Source organism: Mustela putorius, unplaced genomic scaffold (assembly GCF_011764305.1).
Source record: "Mustela putorius furo isolate JIRA1106 unplaced genomic scaffold, ASM1176430v1.1 tig00003853_pilon_pilon_pilon, whole genome shotgun sequence".
NCBI lineage: Eukaryota > Metazoa > Chordata > Mammalia > Carnivora > Mustelidae > Mustela > Mustela putorius.
Genome location: NW_025422005.1, coordinates 16,588,537 through 16,614,055, shown reverse-complemented (window position 1 = coordinate 16,614,055; position 25,519 = coordinate 16,588,537). Strand labels below are relative to the sequence as shown.

The following is a 25,519-nucleotide window of genomic DNA, read 5'->3' as shown; positions in this document are numbered from 1 at the left end:
CCTCTTAGACCTCTCTGTGAATGGGTCACCTTCTGTTAATTTACTCGTGTGATTCTTTAATCAGTGTTTCCTCGCCGGACTGTCCAGTAAACGGCGTGAAGACAGTTCTCTTCCCACTCCCCGTTTTATCCCCGGTGCTCACCTCAGAGCGTGATGCCCGGTAGCCAGTCAGCACCTGTGTGAGTACGTGACTGAGTGAAAGAATGCACAAGCTACCCATCAGCCTCTTGTCCGTTTGTAATATTTGGGATGTGGATCAGGACTGGCTTTCTTGAGGGTCAGAGCTCAAAGAGTCCTTGGGGAGGTGGTTTCATGGAGAGAAGAAAGCAAATTGTGGGTCAGAAATACCTAGGTGAGAGTCCACATACCAGCTACGTGACTTACTCTTTATTTCTTCCTCATTTATAAAATAATCATGTTGGTATTTACCTGAGGGGGCTGCTGTGAAGATTAAATTGGGTAATAAAAGCACTTTCTCGGTTTCTTACTCCTTAGGCTGAGGTTGTGACTTGCTGTTTACATTTGCCATTACCTGCCCTAATCCTTGTGGCCCCTTGATAGCCTAATTAAAGACTCCTAGGAGTGAAAAGGAGCCAGCGTGTTCTTCTGATTCAGCCAGCTTTCTAAAGCAGGTCTAAACCCAACAATTTTAGACATGTGGTTCTATTGCTAAGCCCCACAGACACGGGCTAATTGCAAGGAAGCCTAGTCTCAATTATAGCCTACTTGTTGGAAAAGGAAACAGCGGGCAGGTGGCGGTCCTTGAGGGCCTGCTTCTAAATAGATGCCCTAATCACAAGCTAGTCTTATCAATTGTTTATTAATAAGTGGTTCCAAAGTGTTTGAAAGTTCTTAAATCCTTTCTTTCTAATTTTAATCTCGTTTATACTCTGGGTTCTTTGTTAGGTGAAGTTTCTTTGGTAAGCTTGCTTTGGTTTCTTTGGTGAAGCTTGGAAATGGGATTACTGGATTCTAGTCCTGTCTCTGTTACCATAAAAGAGTCCCCGGTCTTAATCTGTTTGCTCATCTGTCATGTGGGGGATAAGAGTATCTGCCTTCTCCTCCCAAGAGTTACATGGATAAAAGAGTTATCCTGGGAGAGTCAGACATTATTATTATTTTAAACGTTTATTTATTTATTTCAGAAAGAATATGTGAGTGGTGGAGAGGGGCAGAGGGAGATGGAGAGTGAAAGTCAAGCAGGCTCTGTGCTGAGCGTGGAGCCTGACACAGGGCTCGATCTCATGACCCTGAATCATGTACCTGAGCCTAAACCAAGAGTCGGACGCTTGACCGACTACACCACCCAGGGGGCCCAAATTGAACATTATTTTAGCAGACCTCTATCATAGATAGGTATTGATATCTGTTATTAATGGGAAATTTAAGAATTAATAACAAGACTGTTAATTTATTCTTTAACAATGAATAATCATATAACCCTGAGGTATTCTAATAAGTCATTGACTTGGAATGTCACTTTTGCCTTTGGGGCCTATTTATAATTTCTTCAAGGACACATGAAGATAGCATGTTAAAGATTCATACATGTTACTATTGGAAAGGCCCTTAAGTATCATTTTGTCTCGAGTGTTTTGTTTGACTGATGAAACGGAGACCCAGATGAGTATAAAAGACTGGGGTGAACTTGACAGTGTGTCAGGTGTCTGTGAACTCCCTATTCTAGGCTCCTCACCCTTTGACAGTGTGTCAGGTGTCTGTGAACTCCCTATTCCAGGCTCCTCACCCTTTCCCCAGTTTCCCACTTGCTCCGGATTCTGCCCCATCGTGGGCAGGTGGGCAGGTGGGGTGGGGCGGAGTGGGCATTGAGAAAAAAGCAGGGCTTTCAGACTGGTCTCCTGCAGCCTGTGTTTTTCCCCTAGTCTTGAACTCCAGCATGAGTGACTTGAGTGTGGGATGCTGGTCAGGGGCGGCGTTCAGGTTGAGCTGCTTCTACCAACGTGGGTGGCGCTAGGTTGGCTCTCCCCAAGCTGCTGCCACTTTTCAGCCCCAGACCCAGTAACGGGGCTCACTCCGTCCTGCCGTCAGCCTGTTTACGGGTTGGCTCTTCAGTGAAGAGATTGCAAAGGGCAGAAAAAACATAAAATCCCTCCTCGCTTTTTTTTCCTGAACACTCCTGAGAATGCTTCCTCGACAGTTCTAGCAGAAAAAATGATTGTCTCCTCACTTTCTGCTTCTCAGCAGACACAGTGGACCACCAGGTTGGACTCCTAGGACTTGGGATAGTATCCCGCCCTCTCATTTTCCACCTTTGTCTTGGTTCCTGGCTCACATTTGGAAGAGCTCAAAAAGTGACTGTGTTGGTAAGAGGGTGACCTGCTGCAGCAGAATTACAGGGTCGTAGTGTCTGCGTGATCCTTTGTCTGGTTCTCTCTGGTGACAGAAAGTCAAGGTGTCACTGTGTACACTCCGGTGAAGGGCTGAGGGGTGTTTCTTCTAGAGACTGTGGATAACCCAGAGGTTTTCAGTTTGGATAATTTCTCTTGATCCGCAGATATCATGGATTCTTTTCTCTGCCATCACCAACCTGTTCTTAAGCCCATTCAAAGGATTTCGTGTGGCTGTTTCAGGTACTACATTTCTGTTCTGAAATTGCCACTTTCCAAATAAAAATGTTTTCACTTCCTCTGCTTAGCTGTAATTGCTGCTTTTTAATATCCTTGTCTGGTAATTCCCGTATTTGGATCATCTTGGAGTTGCCCTCTGCTAATGATCTTTTTTCCTTGCGAATGGATGTAGTTTCTGTAGTTCTTCATGTGATCTGGGACTGTAGCCTGAACAGGAATGCGTGTGGATGTTATGCTGGGGAGACCCTGATTTCTGGTGATGTTTTTATTTTAGCAGACGGTTACATCTGCAGGGTCTGTCTCCTCTGTGGAGAGGGAGGTGTGCGCTCAAACCTTAGTTCAGTGCTTCTGTCCTTGGCTGAAGTGCTGGAGTTCTGCCTGCACGTGTACGGTTCCGGGCTCAGCTAGAGGTTTGGATGGAGTTCACACAGAGCGCCTGGGACTTTGCTTCTCTGGCCCTCTTCTTTCTTATTTCCTCTTACCTGTGGCTGCTCTGGACTCTGTCTGTGGTTCCTCCAGAGAGAAAGCCTGGGGTTTGTTTTTTGATTGGCTGTGCCGCCGCTCAGCCCTCTGATGAAAGCTCCGAACCCGGGGAACTGTCCTATCCCAACCCCTTCTCCCAGTTTTTGACTCCTCTCCTAGGTCTGCCAGCCTTTGTTCACTTCAGATAGTTTTCTACATTTTATCCAGAGTGTATCGTCGTTATCTGTTGGAGGATCATACTGGAGCCAGAAATATCTAATAGCATTTTTATCCATTATCAAAGTGTTTTGGGAACAAATGTGATACATATTTAAGAGACTTTCAGTCGGTAGCAGTCAGATAAGGGTGATTGGTCGCATTTTGTTCAGTGCAGTGTATGAGCTCAGGTGAACTCAGCCGAGCCGCGTTCATTTTAACTTGCTTCGCAACCTTGGCCAAGTCTCTTCTCACTTAGAGAGGCGGGTTAGAGAGGCGGGACTCACTTTCTCCTCTGGCACATGAGGCAGCTGGACTGTCCATGAACTGTAAGGGTCCTTTCATCTCTGCTTCTAGACAGACAGACAGATAGACACTACCCACATACGCAGACTGCCACCACTGTCTTTAGCAAAAGTAAACAACGAGAAACCGCAGAAGGGGTACCAGAGGGAAGTGGTATGGGCGGGTCTCGCGGGGTGGGTCACAGCACCGCAGCGTCTGAGGAGTCTACAGTCATCGTCTTGTTCTGGGGACAGAAGGCCAGTACGCCAAGGCTGCAAGAAATAAATGACATTCAGAAGCAAAGGAAAGAACTTGTTTGCTGCTTGCTTTCATCCCTTAAAAATAAGGAGAGAATGTAGACAGTTGAAAATAAATCCAGATCATCGGGAGTTCCTGTCTGTTTGATTCTGGGCAGCGCATTCTTTCCTCTTTTGAAAGGAATAGCCCCCTGGGCTTTAGTAGCTTGCCGGGAAATGTGGCAGGAGGCGGTGGGGACAGCAGCTCTCAGCAGCGGTGCTGCTGTCATTGTTGGGCCGCGTGGAGACAAAGCAGATTGAAATAGCAATTATACATGGTGTACTTAGACTGACTTTTTAAAAAGTGTGGGGGGGTGGGGGAGGCTAAAACTTAATCCACATCCACTCAGGCCATCCCTTGGGTGCTGACTCTGGTGTAGATCCTTTTTCCTACTTTTCTGTTTTTATTGCCTGTCACTCATTCTTTTTTGTTCTGGTCTTACTGGCTTGAGGCTTCAGGCTCTCCTCTTTCGTTTAAAGATTTAGTTTTTTATTTATTTGAGAGAGCGAGCATGTGCAAGGGTGGGGAGGGGCAGTGGGAGAGAAAAGATCAATGAGGATCCTGATGGGGGACTCGATCTCACAACCCGGAGATCATGATCTGAGCCGAAACCAAGACTTGGATGCTCAACCAACTGAGCCAACCAGGTGGCCCCCTCATGTTTCTTTTAAAGCCATTTGAAAAAGCTATCACTCAGTTATCTCTCTGTTTTCAGCCTTCTCACTCTCTAGGAGCACAGAGGCAGGGATGAACTCTGCCGTGTGTTACGGGGTTGGTAGTGGGGGTGTGGGAGTCAGACTAAAGGAACCAACAGCCTCGGAAAGAGATCACAAGGTAGTCTGTGGGATGTGCTGTCCCGATAAAAGAAGGGGGTTAGTTTGTGTTTAAGATCCAAGTATAAAAGCTTTACTTCCAGTGTAGAAGGTATCTTTCCTTTCTTTGGCAAGATAAAGATAGACAGAAGTTTGCCCCAGATCTTCTACCCCCAGTAATTCTTCTGAAACTTTAGGGGTAATACTCCGTGGGTTAGTAAGTCTTTTGGGTCTGGCAGAATGCTTGTTATAAAACTAGAGGGTAATTTGCAGACAGAGAAGCTCTACTTGGTTCTAATTGATACTGGGTGGTTCAAGGGCCTTTTGAAGGACCACATCTAGAAGGCAGCCCGACAAGAGTCAGCCTAGTGAAGGGGCTTTTTTGTCAGACAGGCGTCAGTTTAAATCCTGATGGCCATTTATTAGCAAGCGGTAAGACCTCGGACAAATCACGGACTTCTTGAAATTTAGATTCTTTCTTAGAGGGTGATATTATTGTATTATTGTCTTGTATAAAATATAAAACATATTACTTAGGGTGTGGTAGGTACTCCACAGATGTTTGGGTTTTTCTCCTTACCCATCTTCTAGAACATCGTATTTTTAGTGGAATCCTGGCTTTAGCTCTAAGCAGTTGTGTGACTCACCCTTTCCAAATTTCAGTTTTTTTCCTTAAATTGAGGGTATTTAATTAGTTGATTTCTGAGATCCCTCCCAAGCTGTAAGATGTCATGAGTTTTAGACTTTTGGGGACTGTGGAGGCAGCCCACTTAAGTCACTTAAGAAAGTGCGGTCAGCCTTGAGACCATCTGAAAGGAAAAGGCTCGCTCTTGGTACAGTTCCCGCTTTACCGATGTCTTGCTTTCTGTTTATATTCTGCCCAGGTCAGAAGGCAGCTGCCATTGAAATATAGCGAGTGCCTGTTTCCAAGACAGCGAGGAGACATCAGGGGAGCCCCCAGAGGCATGAACAGAAAGCTTACATTACCTAAATGGTAAGTATATGGTACAGTGAAGCCTGGCCATCCCGATGGAATCGCATGGTGCCTGCAGTCTCTGTAGCTCCCGCACCGCTGCAGGAGACGGAGGAAAGTTAATACTTGTTGATGAACTAAACACTGTGCTAAGTACTTAATTTTTATTTTTTTTAAGATTTTATTTGTTCATTTGAGGGAGAGAGAGCACAAGTTTGGGGGAGGCGCAGAGGGAGAGGGACAAGCAAACTCTGCTGAGCAGGGAGCCTGACGTGGGGCTCCATCCCAGGACCCCGAGATCATGACCTGAGCTGGAGGCAGACACTTGAGCCGACTGAGCCACCCAGGCGGCCCCCTTCATGTGTTTGCTAATGTAATCAGCCAACCAGCCAAGGGTGGGGAGGGGCAGTGGGAGAGAAAAGATCAATGAGGATCCTGATGGGTGACTTGATCTCACAACCCGGAGATCATGATCTGAGCCGAAACCAAGACTTGGATGCTCAACCAACTGAGCCAACCAGGTGGCTAGGTAAAAAAAATCCTAGCATTTAGTCAACAGCTTTCAGAAATAGGCCTGGCTAGCACTTTCTGGATGCTTACTGTGCGCCAGACACAGTCCTGTTCGACTTGTATTATCTACCTTAGTATCTACACCGATGCTACAGGTAAGAGCTTTCCTTTAAATTTCACACAAGGAGTGAAGGGGAGGACTGGATTTCACCCTGGGTCCTTTTCAATGTACTGGAATGTTTCTCTTTTGAGAAAGTTTCTTTTTTTTGGTTGAGACAGTAACTGACTTAATCTTTAAAAAGCAAAGCAAAGGGCGCCTGGGTGGCTCAGTGGGTTAAGCCTCTGCCTTAGGCTCAGGTCACGATCTCAGGGTCCTGGGATCCAGTCCCACATAGTGCTCTCTGCTCGGCGGGGAGCTGCTTCCTCCCCGTTCTCTCTCTCTCTCTCTGCCTACTTGTGATCTCTTTCTGTCAAATAAATAAATAAAGTCTTTAAAAAAAAAAAAAAGCAAAGCAAAATAAACAAACACCCCTATGGTTGACAACTGGCTCCTTTTCCTGGCCCTTCTGGGTTCTGCACGCTAGTTATTTAGTTGGTTATTTATTTATTTTTATTTTATTGGTTTGTGCTGCCCAAGGCAGAGTGCAGTGTGGAAGTAAAAGGAGCTCACACTTGCGTGGCCAAAGGAGGGGTCTAGGTCATCAGTGGTAGCTGGAGAATGGCTAGAAGAAGGTTCTCTGGAAAGGGAAAGCCATGGGGAGGCCGCAGACTGAGTCTGGGACCTGCTTCTAGACAGAGCAGTGACAGAACAGGATGTGGGAAAGGAATCTCAGCAGGAGCTCTCACTCTCAGGGTGACCCCTCCCAGGAAAAGGGGGTACATCACACATAGCTCAGGCTCTTATTAAGGGGGTGGGAAACTTTGAGGCAAACTCTTGCCCTGTTACTTGGCTCACGATTCTTGGCGTGTCTGGGTGGCTCAGTTAAGTAAGCGTCTGCCTTTGGCTCAGGTCATGATCTCCCGGTCCTGGGATTAAGTCCCATGTCAGGCTCTGTGCTCAGAGGGGAGCCTGCTTCTCCCTCTCGCTCTGACTCTCCCCTCTGCTTGTTCTCTCTCCCAAATAAATAAATAAAAACGTTTAAAAAAAATTGGTTCAGGATTCTTGTTCTGTTCCTTTCCCGAGAGCATTTTTCCTATCTCAGGGGACTGGGTTAGGAAACTCGTTCTGGTCGGGTGGTGTGGCAGCCGGCATTCATTGTTCATTGATCTTTCTGATGGTATCACAGTCTCTTTTTATTGGAGCACCGGTGTCTTGTGGTTTTGTTCGTACGTGTGTTTTTATGTTTCAAGTTTTTAGGTAGATTCTACTTTGTTAATATGTAGTGTAATATTAGTTTCAGGGGTAGAATTTAGTGATTCATCACTTACATACAACACCCAGTGCTCACCACAAGCACCCTCCTTTTCTGCCCATCCCCTGCCCACCTCCTCTCCAGCAGCAGTTTGTTCTCTGTAGTTAAGAAGCACCAGTGGTGGGGCGCCTGGGTGGCTCAGTGGGTTAAGCCGTTGCCTTCGGCTTGGGTCATGATCTCCGGGTCCTGGGATCGAGTCCCGCATCGGGCTCTCTGCTCAGCGGGGACCCTGCTTCCCTCTCTCTCTCTCTGCCTGCTGCTCTGTCTACTTGTGATCTCTCTCTGTCAAATAAATAAATAAAATCTTAAAAAAAAAAAAAAAAAGAAGAAGAAGCACCAGTGGTTTTTAATAAACTTGCTGAATTTGACAGGGCAGGTAGTCATTTTCTTTGACAAAACTTACTCCACATTCCTGTTGTTCATAGAGTACTTTGTTATGTCCCGGGCTTATGTTCTAGTGATACACATTGACCACTTACTCCATGCCTAGCACAATTTTTGGAGCTAAACAGCTCTAAACAAAACAATAATGTAGCACTAAACAAACCAGGCAAAGTCCTTGCTCTCAAGGATTCTATACTGAAGGGTAGAAACATGAAAAAAGAAAATAAATAACTAGGTAGAAACAAACAGGTGAGTAGAGAAATAATGTCCGCTAAGTGATATGTGCTCAGAAGGACAAAAGTGGGGTAAGGTGGCCAAGGGATAAGGGAGCCTGGGGGCTGCTCCTTGACGTAAGGAGATCAGGGAAGGCCTCTGATGAGGTGATGGTTTCAGCCAAGGTCTGAAAGAAGGGAGAGATCCAGCCAGGGGTATCTGGGAGAAATGCCTCCTAGGCAGAGGAACAGCAGGTTTAAGAGCCCCGAGGTGCGAGTGTAACTTGGCCTTGACAAGGAGCCTGTGTGGCTGGAGTGGAGTGGGAGGGAAAGAGTCGTCGGAGGAAGAGCAGCGAAGCAGTGGGGCCCAGGTCAGGTTGCTGCTTAGAGCCCAAGGTAGGACCCCTGGAGCGTGTTTTATTCTAAGTGAGATGGGGGATGCCCTGGAGAGTCAGAGCAGAGGGTGAATGAGCTGACGTCTCTTTTGAAAGGCTTTGTCTGGTTGCTGTGGGAGAATAGACTGGTGAGGCGGTTGCGGGGGGCAACTGATCAGTACAGTCTAGGGGGGATGATGGCTTGGATTAGGGTCCTAGGGTGTGTAGCCAGAAAGCAATGGATTCTGGACATATTTGAAGGTAGAGTCAAATTCTGATTCTCCCTGTAGAAATGTTTGATTTCTCTGGACTTAACCTTTAGGTCACATGAGTTCGAGGGCATCAGTGGACACATGATAGTGATCCCTGGTGAAATTCTAAAACTGTCTGAGCAGAGGATGAAAACACAGTGTCCCCTAGAAGCCACTTGTGTTCCCTAAGGAAGCCGTGCTAACTGATAACAGTTCTTTGTTTTCTTTAAGCTCTGCCTTGTCTTTCTTTCTTTCTTTCTTTTTTCTTTTTTTTTTTTTTTTAAAGATTTTATTTATTTATTTTTCAGAGGGAGAGCGAGAGCGAGCACAGGCAGACAGAGTGGAAGGCAGAGTCAGAGGGAGAAGCAGACTCCCCGTGGAGCAAGGAGCCCGATGTGGGACTCGATCCCAGGATGCTGGGATCATGACCTGAGCCGAAGGCAGCTGCTTAACCAACTGAGCCACCCAGGCGTCCCTCTTTCTTTTTTTTTAAAGATTTTATTTATTTATTTGGGAGAGAGAGATTGAGAGAATGAGCAGGGGAGGGGCAGAGGGAGAAGCAGATGCCCCTCGGAGCAGGGAACCCGACATGGGACTTGATTCTAGGACACTGGGATCATGACCTGAGCTGAAGGCAGTTGTTGAACCAACTGAGCCACCCTTGTGCCCATGCTGTGCTTTGTTTTTATTTAAGCTATAGCATCAGTACAAGTTGTAGAAATATAGAAAATAAATATAAATAATAGGAAAAAAACCCCAAACCATCCATAGATGATTACTACATATAACGTTTTGATGTATATCAGGACAATTCATTTTTGCAAGGATTCTAGGCTAGATGGTCCGAAATATGCTACGGAGATACTGTGATGTTAGTACTACAGTTAGGCATTTAATACTTTCTCATGTGATCCCAAAACAGAAATTTGGGCTGGGTTACCTAGTAGGTATTTATAAGTATTAATAATGGATCAATGTTTACCAAGAGGGGCTGCTTTCAGTGGCGTTCCGGACAGCTGTTCTTTGTTATATTTTAACAGTTTGGACATAAGCGTCAGATACAGAAAAGATATGCCCGTCATATTTGCAGTGAATATTTGCAAGCTGGAATGTGTAGAAGTATTTAGAGAATTGGAACTATTGATTGAAGCTATCTTTCAAGTGTTTGAAATGTGAAAAATGGTTAATAAATTAAGCTATAACTGATATGGCACTTAAGATGGACGGGGTACTAGTCTAAGCATGTCATGTATTAACTCATTCGCACTTTCAGTAACCCTCAAAGGTAGGTATTGAAGCACAGAGAAGTCAAGTAACTTATCTGAGATCACACAGCTAGTAAATGGCAAAATCAGAGTTTGAATTTAGGCTGTCTAGCTCCAGTGTCTGTAATCTTTAATCCTTGTATCATACTGCCTATAAAAGATATAAGAAATAAGTCCTATATTTAGGTTATTAAAATTAATTAGACTTAATAGCAGTTTATTTTTTTTTTAAATTCAGCATAGAGGCACCTGGGTGACTCAGTGGGTTAAAGCCTCTGCCTTCAGCTCAGGTCATAATCCCAGGGTCCTGGGATCAAGCCCCACATCGGGCTCTCTGCTCAGCAGGGAGCCTGCTCCCCCCACCCCCCGCCTGTCCCTCTGCCTACTTGTGATCTCTCTCTGTCAAATAAATAAATAAAATCTTAAAAAAAAAAATTCAGGGGTGCCTGGGTGGCTCAGTGGGTTAAACCCTCTGCCATTGGCTCAGGTCATGATCCCAGGGTCCTGGGATCAAGCCCCACATCAGGCTTTCCACTCAGCGGAGAGCCTGCTTCTCTCTCTCTCTCTCTGCCTGCCTCTCTACCTACTTGTGATCTCTGTCAAATAGATAAATAACATATTTTTAAAAAATTTCAGTATGAACCTACAAACTGGTAGTGTGGTTGCCAGATTAGCTCATGCAGTCTTAGGTTCATTATTAAAACTGGATTAACCAGGTCATCTTTCAAATCCTCCCCCACTCCTTTACTCCACTGGTACTGCCTTAGTTCAGGCCTTTTTCTGTCTCTTGCCTTGACTATTACAATAGCTGCCTAGTTTATCCCGTTAGACTGATCTTTCATGAATGCAGCTCTTTTTTTGTTTGTTTGTTTTGTTTTAGATCTTTTTATTTATTAGAGAGAGAGAGTGTGAGCTCGTGGTGTGGGGAGGAGCAGAGGCAGAGGGAGAGAGAATTTGCATGGAGTCCAGTGTGGGGCTCTGTCTCGTGATGGTGAGATCACGACCTGAGCCAAAACCAAGAGTTGAATGCTTAAGGGACCTCTCCCCAGGCCCCCCACAAATGCAGCTCTCATTGTGTGGCTCCCTTGCTGAAGTCCTTTTGTCCCAAGCATGTTGCTTCCCATGGCCACTTGTAGACATGTAGGATGTGTTGAGAAGAGTCTGTACAGCGGTGGTCTTTTTATTTCCCTTTTGAATGAGTTGGCCACATTTAAGAGATTGAGATATAAGTAGAGCATGATTTCCCCTTTTAGCCAGTATCCTGCCGGGCCCTGTTACTCATTGACATTCCTGGCCTGACCTCTTTGACATTTGCCTTTGTAACCTCTGGCATAAAGTCTGGGTTTCTTTCCTTGACTGCGGTGGCCAGATCTGGAGACAATTCCTTAGCTGTAGTTTGGTCAGTATAGGACATAGTCAGACCAGCAGCTTCATTGATTTTCCAGACATTCGTAAGGTTCCTTGCCTGGCTCCATCAGTGTTGCGCGCCCGCGAAGGGAGAAAAAGGATGAGACAGTCCCTGGTCTCGGAGCCCCGAGCCCAGGAGAGGCGTACAAGCGTCCAGCAAGGGAGTGTGGTGGGCGCCACGGCGGGAGCTCCCACGCGGCTTCGGGCGCCGCACTGTGTTGCGGGGCAGGGGGGGGGCTGTCTGAAGAGGCATGAGAGGACTGGCCCCTCCGTGAGAGATGGTCTCATGGCAGCGAGGCGGAGGCCACCCAGAGGAAGGGGAGAAGCTGAGAGCGCACTCATACACTCGTTCCTCGACATGGCCACCCGAGCCTATGTGCCTGCTGGCGGGTCATGCCGCTCCATCCTGTGGGGAGAAGCTTCCCAGATGCAGTGATGTATTGTCCCTCTCTCCTTCTGTCTCCCTCCCTCCTTCTTTCTTTACTTCCAAAAACAGTTATTTTATACCCTTTATGCACCAGACACCGTTCAGAGTTTGAAGAGACAGCAGTTAAAAGCATCTGCAAATGAAAAGCTGCGTTTCTGGCATCATGGAGTCTACATTCTAGTAGAAAGGTCAGGCAGTAACGAAGTGGTTAAGTGTGCTTAAAAAGAAAGAAAGAAAGAAAAGGAGCTGTCCAAAGATGGAATGATTGCCTGGGGAAGAAAGACATGTCCTGTCTGTTGTTCTAGGTGTTTGAACAGCAGTGGAGTGGCTACTCGGAAGGCACTTTCTGCAGAGAGCGGGAGGTTGGGTCACAGGGTCTCTCAGACCTTTTCCACCTGGAGAATCTTTCTGTGCTAGGTCGGCTCCTAATGTTTGCGGTTTGCATATTGAAAAGACATGAATTTGTGCTTCTGGGAAAAATAATCGAAGCCCAGTCATGCCATAGAAGCCCCGAGGAAGAAGTGGAGATGTGGACAGCCCAAGTGTTTAAGGCAGGGGACCAGAAGTGGTTGGGAGGAAGCTGCTTAAACGTACTCTTCCCATTGTCCTTTCCGTCAGGAGTGGGCAAACGGTAGTCCACAGGCCCCCTGCCTGTTGTTGTAACTCAAATTGATTACAAATTTACAACAATTAGAAATATACAATGATTTACATCGTTGAAAACAGCGATGCCAAGCACTTACACATTGGGTACGGCTGCTCCATGCCAAAGTGGCAGAATTGAGTAGTTGGGACAGACCCCAACTTCAGTCTTAAAAAACCTAAACTATTTACTATCAAACTAAGCTGTCTCCTTCTGTAGATACTATCCTACTTTCCAAAGTTGAAGTATAATTAACACACAGCACGGTGTTAGTTTCGGGTGTACTGCGTATCGGCTCCGCCCTTCTACTCGGTGCTCCCCATGGTTGGTCCTGGCCGACTCCAAAGACAGAGCTTGCCGACCCCTCCTTTCAGGGACTGTTGGGAAGAGGAAGTGTGAATCATGGTAGCTGTGTTGGGGGAAAGGGCAGGGCAGGTTTGATTATGTTCTATTTCAGACTTTCCTGGTCAGAAGAAGAGCCAGCCTCCGAGGTGCTGGATAGAGCCATTGGAAACCGGGTTCAAGAGCTTTGGCAGAAAGGAACCCTGAGTGTGCGGGAATTGGCGCTGGATCCTTCTAGTGTGAACTGGAACTGAGTTAGACACTGGCAGGGGGCATGTTGGCATTAAAGGATGGGACTACCCTTCCCTCTGTTCACTTTCCTATGATTCCTGAGGTTTACTGTCAATCATTTCCTTCCCAGAACCCACCCTTGGGCACAGTCAGTCAGTTCTTCCGGCTTCCAGTGCAGCATGTGTCAAGTGGTAAACTGTGCACAGTAGGAGGACAGTAAGCAGGAGGATTGGTGCTGTGTGGTTGGTCTAGGACTGTCCAGGAGGCTGCTTTGTTCTTGTTTTATGATCGGTTCTCTTTTGTCCAAGGGCCAGGCAAGGGTCAGGTCGTGATAATCTCTCTAGCACTTGGCAAAATACTAGGTGCATCATAGATGTTCCATAGATGTCTACTTAAATAAATGAATTTTACCTGGATGAACTAGGGCATGTGGGAGGCACTGGGAAGAGAGGCATCTACCGCTTCCTTTTGGATGGTGTTGGAGGTAGCAAAGCATTTCTAACTCCAGTTACGCTTAGGGCCAAAAGATCAGAGAAAAGTGACATTCTGACCCCATTTTCAGTCAATATTCTTGTTTTCCCTGGGTGAAGAAGGGCTGATTTTGGTGAGAGGCTATTTATAGGAGGATTTTCCAGATGAAACTTAACCTTAGGTCTGCACAGGACTTTTCAGAATTCTTTAGCTGACTGTTTTTTGTTTTTTGCTGTGAGGTAGGTCAGGTTGGTATTTTATTTGCTCAGAGGAAGGTTGGAGCACAGAGATCACTGATTTGGCCAACAGGGTAACATTCTTAAAAGAATACTGATTATGGAAGTAGACTTGGGTTCAACATCTGGCCGTTGTCCATGTGACCTTCGGAGGTCAGAAGTCCCAATCCCATAATGTTATTGTGAAGGCTGAGTAGAATAGTAGTGATAGCTCCTGTTGGTTGTGACTTATGCACAGGGCATTCTGCTAAGCCCTTTATATCTCCTGGGATTACCATAGTTTATGGAAGGGAAAGTCTCCGAGAGGTAATTTGTTTAAGAAAAAGTAAGTGGTAGATCTGGGATTCTTAGAGAAAGCATGTATGTTATATATATTATTAATTATTTAATATTGTCTGTAGCACAGTAGTGCTCCACTGGGGTTGTCCTCTGCATCTTTTTGTTACTGGTCTGTGTATAATCAGAACTCCTCACTTTGTAAAAATGCTTAAGATTTTTCAGGAAGGTGATTCTACACAATGGGAAGAATCCTGAAGAGACAGTCAGGAGAATCAAGTCCTTACCTTTATTGAGTTGCTAGAGAAACCACAGTATTTACCTCTGAGTCTCAGTTTGCTCATTTTTAAAATAAGGGGATTGGGCCAAATGGGTGGTTTTATTATAAATCAAAGCCGTGGAACTCTTTATTGTCATGTGGGGGAACCCAGTACGTTAAGGAGTTGCTTTGGTTGATGAAGTGAATGAAGGAGCCTGAAGCTTGGCCCGCTCAGATCTTCTCCCTTGTTGTCTTTGCCCTGGATGACCTCTGAGGGGATTCGCTGAGCCCAGTTGGAAAACCAGCGGACTAAATGATCTTTGAACTATATTTTGGCTCTGAAATCCCATTCTAAGGAGTGGAAGAAGATCCAGATTTTCTTTTTCCCCTTCTTTCCAACATGTGGTCCAATAACTAGAGCTAGAAAGCCTGTGAGTGATGTGGGTTTTTTGGTATTTAGGCCCCATTTCCATGCATAGACCTGAAAGCCAGAAGGGGCAGATTTCGAGCAGGGAAAAGCCCCGGGAGGGAGACACTGCAGGTGGCCCTGGGCTTGGGATGAGGTCATTCAGAGCATCACCGCAGGACCTGATACCCCTGCGGCTGTATCTGCTCTTGGCAATTGTTTTTGCCTTTGTAATCCATGAGTAGCCTGTTGACATCATTTTTATTATTTTGTGTTAATGGTTAGTGGCAAAGGGCTAAATCATTTAATAATTGGGGGGCTTCTTCAGCCATTCATTCATCAAATTTTAAGCATTAATTATGTGCTAGGCTTCCTGCTGGGTACTCTGGATACCGTTTGAATAAGGAACAAGTTGAAGAGACAGAAGGGGTCCGATACCACTTGAATACCGCATTGTGTGCTGTGATGGGACCAGTACAGCACACTCACTGGAAGAGGGAGGAGGAGAGGCCCCTATCCTGCGATTTAGGGAGGGAGGTGCTCCAGGAGCTTCCAGGAGGAGGTAATTGTCTAAGGTGGGATTTGGAGACGCGAGAGAGATGACCAGTCAAGCTAGTGAAGGACCGAAGGGGAGGGAGGGCGAGGTTTGTGGGCTGCAGGAGTCACGCGGACTTCGGAGAGGAGCGAAAGGAGGTACAGGGCCGGAGCCTTCGGGGCTTCCCAGGCTTCCCTGGGGACTTTGGTCTTTATCCCGAGAGCAGCTAGGACCTTGAAAGGGTTTTGAGTCGCGACGTGTAAGAGCTCCTTTTTGCGTCGCCAGTAAGTATTTTCTAGATAGTTATTGGGATTATCATTTTTAGTTCTTGTGCTCTGCTGTCTGGTTCCCGTCCGAGTTTTGACCAGAACATGTAAAACTGGAACTAAAAGCAAAATGAATAAACAAGCAATAGGATTCCTGGATTCTGTTAATTCAGAATTAGAATTTGTAGACAGGCTGTACTAAAAGTAACATTTCTCTCTTCTGGAAAAGGAAATTTGTTTATGAAAACTATAGTGTAAGTGAGAGTTGCTGAGGGAGATGTTTTAAGTTTGGGGTAAGCTTTTTTTTTTAATTTTTTAAAAATTATTTTATTTTTTAAAAAATATTTTATTTATTCATTTGACAGACAGAGATCACAAATAGGCAGAGAGGCAGGCAGAGAAAGAGGGGGAAGCAGGCATCCCGCTGAGCAGAGAGCCCCATGCGGGGCTTGATCCCAGAACCCTGGGATCATGACCTGAGCCAAAGGCAGAGGCTTTAACCCACTGAGCCACCCAGGTGCCCCTGTTTTGTTTTTTAAACAGCTTTATTGAGACCTAATTTACATATCAAAGTTTATCTTTTAGAAGTGTACAATGTAATGGCTTTCTAGCATATTTATGAGGATGAGCTGATTCAATGTACTTAGTAGAAACATCATGTATCATTTGTTTTCTAGTAAGTTATGCCAGTACAGATCCTTTTAAAAATCAGTATGGCCCGTATTTATTCAGCTCCCATTTCCTTCACCCTGTGTGTACACTGGTCAGGTGTTTTGTTTTGTGTTTTTACCGGACTTCTAGGCAAAAGGCCAAAAACAAGTGGCACTTGAAGTAGGAAAAGTAGACGGGAAGAAGGGAAAAGGTTTTTTTCTTATAAAAATATATAAATAAAAACATAAAAATATATTTAAAAATAAAAAATATATTAAAAATAAAAAATTCTTATAAAATATATATAAATATAAAAATATATAATTTTTTTTTAAAGTTCCATTTTTGAGAGTGAGGAAGCATATAAACTAGAAAGAGAAAGGAGACCAAAAGAAGCAGAGAGAAGGAGCAAGGAAATATGGACCCAGGAAGCAGAGTGGTGGAGAGGGAGAACCAGCCAGGGGGAGGGCAGGGTCCCGGAGGCGGAGCCGGGGGACAGAGGCCGGGAGGCCCTGTACCTCCAGCACCTTCCCTGCCTTGCCAGGTGGTTGTTTTTTTTTTTTAGGACTGTGCATGGGCTCCATCTGGTGGCCGGTAGCTTACAGTGCGGCCAGGGAGCAGGATCTTGGGGTGGCTTTTGGCATTCCCTCAAGTCTTTCTCTTTGGTCCTGGGTTTTCTTGTGGGATCACTGTTGAGTCAGTCCTTCGCTTCTGAGTGGTAGCTGCTTTTCTGTTGCAGCTCAGACCGTGTTCCCTCCCTCCTTCTGCCTAGTCTTAAATCTAATCTCATCAGACCATCACCCCACACACACCCTTAGCCCCGCTGTCGCCTTCTGACGCCCCAGCCCCTGAAGTGCCTCTGAGTTCTCAGTGACTTTAGCTTTTTATTTAATGTTACTCTTTCTAGCTCTGGTCCTGTTAATTTGTGGTGCTTTCAAGGTACAGTTCTCTGGTCTTTGCAGTGCCTTTGCCTCGTGGTTATTTCTCTCTTTCCAGGGATCTTCCTAGCCCATCCCTGTTCCTAGCAGTCCCATGATCATGGTCATCTATGACCAAAAACTTTAGGATTTTTATTTTATTTTATTTTTTTAATTAAGACTCTCTTGGGTGGCGCCTGGGTGGCTCAGCTGGTTAAGCATCTGCTTTCAGCCCAGGTCTGGGATCGAGCCCTGTGTCAGGTGCTTCTCCCTTTCCCCCTGCCTGCCACTTCCCCTTGCTTGTGCATGCTTTTTGTCAAATAAATAAAATCTTAGAAAAGACTATCTTGGGGGGCACCTGGCTGGCTTAGTTGGTGAAGCATGCAATTCTTGACCTTGAGGTTGCAAGTTGGAGCCCCGTGTGGGCATAGAGATTACTTACAAAAACAAAATATTTTTAAAAAGGAAAAAGGCTATTTTAGAGTATTTTTTGGTTCACAGATGAAGTGATGGGGAGAGATTTCCCATATGCTTCTGCCTGTCTGCCTTCCCCATTACCAGTACTCCTCACCAGAGCCTGTGTATGTTACGACCAACAAACCTACACTCACATGCTGTAATCCCCTCGAGTCTAGTTGTGTTATGGGTCACTCTTGCTGGAGCACATCCAGTGGGTTCGGACACACGCATAATATGTGTCCACCGTTACCGTGTCCGGTAGAGTAGTGTCACTGCCCTAAACGTCCTTTGCCACCTATTCCTACCTTGGTTTTTGGCATTCTCCATTACTGCAACCCCTGGGTCATTTCAGCTCCTAGAGATAGCTCCCTCTCTGACGACCACCTCCCGTCTTTCAAGGTCACTGCTGCTAGTACCCCGACTCCAGTGGTCCTTCCGTCATTTGTTGGTACGTTCAGTTCATCTGGTCCGATGGCATTTTCACTGTTCACGTGTTCTCGGCCCTCTCTACTGAACGAGCGTATGTTCTCTTGCCCATGCCTGCAGTTCTGGGGCCTTCTCTTGCTTTGTTACCTTCATGGAGCTCCAGCAGGGTTCCGTCCAGCTCAGTCTCCTCTGTGCCTTCCTCTGATCGGTGAGTAAGATACGGAAATACAGCCTTGCCGATGGGATTCACTTTAAATCCTAACCGTGAATTTAAGTGGGCCCGTAAGGCTGCCTGGACGTCTTGCACTGTTTCCCGCTCACCCGGCTGACCAGATCTGAAACTGGCGATGCTTCTTCTCCCACTGCCACTTCTAGATGATGACCTTGCTTTCTTCATCAGTGAAGACACACAACCACCTGAAGAGAACCTGGCTGGACTCCTACCACCACACCCGCCTTCCCACCTGCCCACGAGCACGCGCGCGCGTCCTCTGCCTGCCTGTCAGCGCGCATGCGCTGGAGCAGCGCTGCTGCTGGTACCTAATGCCGCGGGCCCGTTTGCTCTCTCCTACCCAAGAACGTTGTTCTAGAATGTTTCCCCCTGTCTTTCAGAACTTGTCCAACTTTCTCTTTTTTCCTGGGTCATACTCTTTATCAATATGCCAACATATTTTTTGTTCCATCTGTTAAAAAAAAAACAAACCCAAAAAGCCTAAATACCACTTTTTCTGTCAGTGGCCTCCCTGCCAATTTTGCTCTGCTTATTTATTTACGTATTCATTTTTATTTTTACTTGCTCTGCTTTTAACAGAATACAGAAATCATCTAATACTTGTTTTCTTTAATTCATCACCTTATTGTGTCTCTTAACCTCGTTCTGATAGAACTTTCGCTTTCATCACTTCACAGTGCTGCTCTTGGCAGGGGGACTTCCAAGTTGGGAAATTCTGGTCTGGTCGCGGCTTCTTTTCACTTGAGCCATTAGCTTCCCTCAACAGAACTGAGCACGCTTCTTCCTTGAAAGGCTTCCTTTGCTGGGCCTCCGTGGGCCTGTATTCTCTCCAGTGTTCCTCACCTCACAGCTTTGTCCTGGGTCTTTGCTGCTTCCTCTACATTTCCACCCGTACAAAATATTGGCCACCTCGGGGCTAAGACTTCGGACTTCTTGATTTCTCTGTGTTCACTCATTCCTTGACCATCTCACCAGATCACGGCTTTCTCAGCCGTCCATTCATTCTTGACTCACAGATTGGTACAGTCACCGCGTTCTCTCCTGAAATCCAGCCTTGTATATTCCGACAGCCTTTGAATGTCTCCATTTGGATGACTAATTCATATTTCATAAATAATATGTCCCAAACCAAATTCCTCATCTTCCTTCTCAGACTGCTCCATCCGGTCATCCCTGTTTGAATTGATAACAGCTCAGTCCTACAAAATCAGACTAAAACCCTTGGAGTCTCATTCTTTTTGTTTTGTTTTTTTTTTTTAAGAGCTTTTATTCTATTTTCAAGACTTAATTATTTATTTAGAGAGAGCATGAGCAGGAGGGGCTGAGCCCGGAGCCTGGCTTGATCTCACAACCTTGAGGTCATGACCTGAACTGACTGAAACCTAGAGCTGGATGCGCAGCGGACCGCATGCTCCCCCCCCCCCCCGCCCCTCCAGCGCGGGGCCTTCAGAGTCATTCTTAATCCCTTGTCTCATACCTCACGTGCAGCCTAAGAGCAGGTGCTGTGATTCTCCTTTCCTTTAAAGTGACCGGAGTTGGACCACTTCTTACCATGTGGCTGCTGCCATCCTGGGCCGGGCCACAGCTGCCTTTTGCCTGGATTACTGTTCTCACCCTTAACCGCTGTGGTCTGTTTTGAGCACAGCAGTCATGGCGATCTGTATCTTGTTTCACAGGTCCTCTGTCTCTGTTTTTTGTTATTGAGGTGTAACATAGGATCTACAAACCTTAAGTTATATAGCTCAATGACAGGAACCTGCCATCCCTAATGACCCTTCTAGTCATGGTCTCCCCAGAGATAGCCACAATCACCATGGATTAGTTTTTGCCTGTTTTTCAACTACGTGTAAGTGAAACAATATAGTCCAGATTAATCACTTTAAAGCCGCGTCAGAATATGTTACTCTTCTGCTCAGATGATGGACGGGTCTCCATTTCATAGAGGAGAAATCAAAGTCCTCTCTGGGGCCTACAAGGTATATGGTCGTATTCAGATGATCTATTTGTTTCTTTGTGTGAATTCTGGGATAGTATATCTTTCAAGCAATTGGTCCATTTCATCTAGGTTGTAACATTTGTGGGTATACAGTTGTTCATAATCCTTTATTATCCTTTTACTGTCCATGGGATCTGTAGTGCTGTCCCCTCTTTAACTGCTGGTACTAATAATTTCTGGTGTTTTTTTTTTTTTCCCTTCATTAGCCTGGCTAGAGGCTTACTGATTTTGTTGCTCTCGTCAAAGAGTCAGTTGATTACTGCTTCAATTTTACTTTTCTTTAGTTTACTTTTTTTTTCTTTTTTAAAAGATTTTATTTATTTACTCGTCAGAGAGAAAGCAGCATGCACAAGCAGGGGAAGTGGCAGGCAGAGCAGGCAGAGGGAGAAGCAGGCTCCCGGCTGAGCAAGGAGCCCCATGTGGGACTTGATCCCAGGATTCTGGGATCATGACCTGAGCTGAAGGCAGACACTCAACAGACCGAGCCACCCAGGCATTCCTACTTTTTTTTTTTTTTTTAAATAGATTTTATTTATTTGACAGAGAGAGACAGTGAGAGAGGGAATACAAGCAGGGGGAATAGGAAAAGGAGAAGCAGACTCCTCACTGAGCAAGGAGCCCGACGTGGGCCTTGATTCCAGGACCCCAGAATCATGATCTGAGCCAAAGGCAGGTGCTTAACTGACCAAGCCACCCACATGCCCCACTGTTCCGTTTACTTTGGTTTTAATTTGCTTTTCTTTTTCTGTTTGCTGAGGATGGAAGCTTAGCTTATTGCTTGTAGATCTTTTTTCTTTCCTGATATATGCATGCCTCTAAACATTGCTTTTGGTATACCCCACAAATCTTGATAAAAGTTGTATTTTCATTTAGTTCAAAATATTTAAAATTTCTCAAGATTTCTTCTTTGACCCATGTATTATTTAGAAATGTATTGTTTAATCTGCAAATATTTGGGTATTTTTCAGCTGTCTTTCTGGTACTAGCTTAATTCCATGATGGTCTGATAGTTCAAGTTGTTAATTGTGTTTTATGGCCCAGAATGTGGTCTCTCTTGGTGAATGTTCCATCTGAACTTGAGAATGTGTACTCTGCTGTTGCTGGAGGAAATAGTCTACACACGTGTATCATATCCAGTTGATTGATGGTGGTGTTGACTTCAGCTCTGTCCCTGCTGATCTTCTGCCTGCCGGGTCTGTCCATTTCTGACAGGGGAGTGCCGAAGGCTTCAGCTGTAGTAGTGGATTCATCTGTTTCTCTTTGCAATTCTGTAAGTTCATGCCTCATCTATTTTGATGCTCCATTGTTAGGTGCATATACATTAAGGATTGTTATGGCTTCTTGGAAAATTTAGACTCTTCTATCATGATGTTTTTACAACCCTGATAAATTCACTTGCTCTAAAATCTGCTGTCTGAAATGAATGAAGCTACTCCAACTTCCTTTGGATTAGTTAGCATGGCAGATCCTTCTCCGTCCCTTTACTTTTAACCATTAAAAGTAAATTAAATTGTAAATCAATTACAATCAATATTTTAAGCATGATTTTCTAAAAAAGATTAGTTTATTTTAGAGATCCTGAGATTATGAACTGAGTTGAAATCAAGAGTCACATACATGCTTAACCTACTGAGCAGCCCAGCAGCCCCTAGTCATTATGATCTTTCTTAAAATTTTTAGTGAGTAAGCACTGAGTAGGGCTTCGTATTGTTGATTCACTGTATCATACATTTGAAACTAATATAATGCTGTATAATATAAATGCTAATATAATACACTAATTATACTGGAATTAAAAGAAATTATTGGAGCACCTGGGTGGCTCATTCGGTAGAGTGCATGACTGTTGTTGATCTTGGGGTTGTGAGTTAGAGTATCACCTTAGGTGCTGAGATTACTTAAAGATAAAATCTTTTAAAAAAAAATTTTAAAGGGGCGCCTGGGTGGCTCAGTGTGTTAAGCCACTGCCTTCGACTCAGGTCATGATCTCAGGGTCCTGGGATCGAGTCCCGCATCGGGCTCTCTGCTCAGCAGGGAGCCTGCTTCCCTCTCTCTCTCTCTCTCTACCTGCCTCTCCATCTACTTGTGATTTCTCTCTGTCAAATAAATAAATAAAATCTTTAAAAAAAAAATTTTTTTTAAGTAGGTTTTTGTAAATGTATAGTTGGGTCCTGATTTTTTTTTTATCTACTCTGACCAATTCATTTTTATAATTGGTTTATTTTGACTGTTGATGTTTAGAGTGAGTATATGCTCTTTGTTTTTGTTCCATTTTGTCTTTTTTTCCGGCCTTTTGTGGCTTTAGTTGGGCATTTTTATGGATCCAGTTTCTGTCCTTAGCATATTAATTAAACATTTTTTTTTTAGTGTTTGACCTTCAGTTTGCAATGTGCATTTATAGTTGTACAAGTATCTTATAATTATTTCTACTTCCTCTTGGGTCCCTTTCACTGCTTTATTAATTTTATTTATACATAAGCTGTAACCATTGAATACATTGTTGCTGTTTTTTTTTTTTAAGATTTTATTTATTTATGAGAGAGACAGAAAAAGAGCACACAAGCAGGGGGAACAGCAGAGGGAGAGGGAGAAGCAGGGAGTGCTGGGGCTCGATCCCAGGACCCTGGGATAATGACCTAAGCTGAAGGCAGATGCTTAACCGACTGAGCCACCCAGGCACCCTCATGGTTGCTCTTCTTTTCTACAAACTGTTACCTGTTAGATCAATTAAGAGTAAGAAAAATTAAAAGTGCTATTTTACTTTCACTTTAATGTTCTTCCTTTCTTCATGTGATCTGAATTTTTAATTTAACTGAAGAACTCTTTTAACATTTTTAACGAGGTAGGTCTACTGGCAGCAGATCTCAATTTTTATTTGTGTGAGGTCTTTATTTTTTTCTTTATCTTTGAAGTGGTATAAGAATTTTTTTTCCGCATTTGTAGGGGGACAGAATTGTAGATTGGTGGTGTTCTTTTCCTCTGTTGACATTGTTAAATATTTCACTCCACTCTTTTCTGGCTTACATGACTTCTGAGAAGTCAGATGTAATGCTAGTCTTTGTTCCTCTATAGATAAGGTAGTTTTTTTCCCCTTGGCTTCTTTCAAGATTTTTTCTTTGTCTTTGATATTATGCAGTGTGAATTTGCTATGTCTAGGTGTTGATTTTTGTTTTACTTTTTGACATTTATCCTGCTTGGTGTTATTTGGAAATTCTCAGTCATTATTGCCTCAAATTTTTTCTAATTCTGTTATTCCCATTAAATGTTATAAACTTTGTAGTTGTCCTACACTTAATGGATGTTCTGGTTTTTGTTGTTGTTTTTTTAAGTAATTTTTCTCTTTACTTTACAGGTTTAGAAGTTTCTATTGACCTACCCTCAAGCCCAGAGGTTCTTTACCCAGCTCTGTTAGTGTACTAATGAGATAATCAAAGGCATTCTTCATTTGTTACAGTGTTTTTGATTTCTAATATTTTTTTTGGTTCCTAGAATTTCCATTTCTGTTCTTGTATGAGGTCTACTTTTTCCATTAGAGCCCTTATTGTATTAATCATTGTTTTAAATTTTTGGTAATTCCAAAATCTCTGCCATATCTGAGTCTGGTTCTGATGCTCGCTGTGTTTCTTCAAACCGTGTTTTTTGCCTTTTAGTATGCCTTGTAATTTTTTGATGAAAGCAGGACATGATGTCCTGGATAAAAATGACTGAGGTAAGTAGGCCTTTGCTGGTGGTCCTCTCCCCTTCTCCCCTCAAACTCTCCTGCCTCTTAGGTGGTACAGGATAGCTAGAGTTGGGTATTTCCTTTCGCCCAGGCTCTGGTTTCAAAATATCTGTTTTAATCCTCCCCTGCTGGGTGCACGAGGGAGTTTCCTCTCATCCTCACTGTGAGAGCCTCCGGAGGTAAAGCTCATCAAGCGGGCTGTGCTGTTTCCCTCAAGACTGACACTCCCTCTTGCTCTTGGCACACGGAGCTGTCCTCGCTGAGCTTCCAGCAAGTTGTCAGTCCTAGTTCAGGTTTGCCGGCTCTCGTGCCAGTTCCCGTGGGCACTCGTGAATTTCTGTTGTGTTAAATTAGGACTCCCTGCATCTACTTAGGTCTAAGTTTTGGATCAGTCGTTTTTGTGACCTCATTTCTCTCATGGAGCTAAGAAGAGTTGTGAATTTTCAGTCTGTTCTGCTTTTTATATGTTAAGACACAGTGAGGACTTCCTTACATGCTGGGCTAGAAACTGGAGGTCTGCCATACCTTCTCTCTACTTTTTACTGCCGTAAGATAGTTTTGTTTTTTTTAATTGTTATTTATTATTTATGTGTAACATAAAATCTATCATATGCACCATTTATAGTTCAGTAGTAAGTATGTATTCACATTGTTGTACAGACCAATCTCTGGAACATTTTTTATCTTGCATGACTGAAATTCCATACTTGTTAAATAACAGTCCCATTTCCACCTCCCCCAGCCTATGGCAATTACCATTCTACTGTATTTATGTGAACTGGAATATTCTAGGTACGTCATGAGTGAAACATACAGTATTTGTCTTTTGTGATTGAATTATTTCACTTAGCACAGTGTCCTCAAGCTTGATCCAGGTTGTACCAGGTGACAGAATCGCCCTTTTTTTTTTTTTTTTAAGATTTTATTTATTTATTTATTTGACAGACAGAGATCACAGAGAGCTAGGCAGAGAGAGAGAGAGGAGGAAGCAGGCTCCCCGCTGAGCAGAAAGCCCCACACGGGGCTGATCCCAGGACTCTGGGATCATGACCTGAGCCATAGGTAGAGGCTCAACCTACTGAGCCACCCAGGCACCCCAAGAATCACCTTTTTTAAGATGAATATTTCACTGTAGCATATGCTACATTTTGTGTTTCCATCCATCCTCCGATGGACACTTTGGGCTGCTTCCACTTCTTCGCCATTGTAAATAGTGCTTTCATGAACACAGGCATTCAGATATCTCTTCAAGATCCTGTTTTGAATTTTTTTTGTACTTCTACCCAGAAGTGAAATTGCTGGGTCATGTGGTAATTCTTTTTTTAATCTTTAGAAGAGCTGCCATGCTGTTTTCCAATAAGTTTTACCATTTTATTTTTGCACCAACAGTGTACAAGGCTTCCAGTTTCTCCATATTCTCACCGACACTGGTTTTGGGGATAGACACTGGTTTTGGGGATAGTAGCCGTCCTGATGGGTGTGAAGTGATCTCCCATTGTGATTTTGATTTGCATTTCCCTCATGTCAGTGAGGTTGAGTATCTTTTCATATGCTTGTAGGCCATATTATCTTTGGAG

At 44.4% G+C, this 25,519-nt stretch overlaps 1 protein-coding gene across 6 annotated transcripts in view; it reads left to right on the top strand.

Annotated features, from left to right (window-relative positions):
* Window positions 1-25,519, top strand: part of LUZP1 (leucine zipper protein 1) — a 102,648-nt gene that overhangs the window by 65,489 nt on the left and 11,640 nt on the right. For 4 of the 6 annotated variants that reach the window (XM_004741215.3, XM_045063936.1, XM_004741216.3 and 1 more), the window contains one exon: window positions 5,545-5,654. The gene's annotated coding sequence lies outside the window, so the exon portion shown is untranslated. Of the gene's footprint in view, window positions 1-5,544; window positions 5,655-21,192; window positions 21,492-25,519 lie in introns of those variants that run through there. The other 2 variants (XM_045063937.1, XM_013047871.2) reach the window with 2 other exon arrangements.